The 767-nt window shown below is 32.1% G+C and overlaps 1 non-coding gene across 1 annotated transcript; it reads right to left on the reverse strand.

The window, feature by feature from the left end:
* Positions 1–235: 235 nt before the first annotated feature.
* On the reverse strand, positions 236–307 carry Trnad-guc. The gene has a single exon. It is a non-coding gene; the product is annotated as a tRNA-Asp (tRNA).
* Between the last annotated feature and the right edge of the window lie 460 nt (positions 308–767).

Here is a 767-nt window from a genome sequence, read left to right on the forward strand (position 1 = left end):
TAGTTTGTGGCTACTCTGATATGTTATCAGCCATCAAACGGTCGACGTTCGATGTGAAACAAGGATATAAATACTTACCAAGGCTTGAAATATATCTACTAAGTATCGGTAAAGAAGAGCGGCATAAAAATTGTATGCTTTAGCGCTCCAAAGTACCTAACAAGATTCACTTAACTATCAGAAAAAAATATTATAAAAATTAAGAATAAATTGTTTTCAAATACAAAAAAATTTCCTCCCCGGCGGGGAATCGAACCCCGGTCTCCCGCGTGACAGGCGGGGATACTTACCACTATACTACCGAGGACTGTGATGAATCGTGACAATTTCATATTATTTCACTATATTTATTTCGACTATTTCTCAAATTTTAATGTGAATACTATGGTAGTATGGATGACAACTTCAGACAATCAGACTTCTAGTATTCAGGTGGGCTTCCATGATCTACCTATGTATTGTTGTACATTGTCGTACTTGATATGTTTGAAATACCTATACACCTACAAAGGAACTAAAACATTTTATTTCGTGCAAGTACGGACGCTCTGTACAAAAAAAACTAATTATTTCAAATTATTGTTGCTCTCATGCATCTAATATATTATATAATATTTTAAATTACTGTAAACGAATAAAATTCAAAATAATGCTATTATTAAGCAAACATAATATTATATTTGCCTAAATCCCAAAACAGCCACTGCAGTTCTTCTATGTACAAATGTGAAATAGGAACAAAGTCATTAAAATATATTATTAATAAT

Source organism: Myzus persicae, unplaced genomic scaffold, assembly GCF_001856785.1.
Source record: "Myzus persicae strain clone G006 unplaced genomic scaffold, MPER_G0061.0, whole genome shotgun sequence".
NCBI lineage: Eukaryota > Metazoa > Arthropoda > Insecta > Hemiptera > Aphididae > Myzus > Myzus persicae.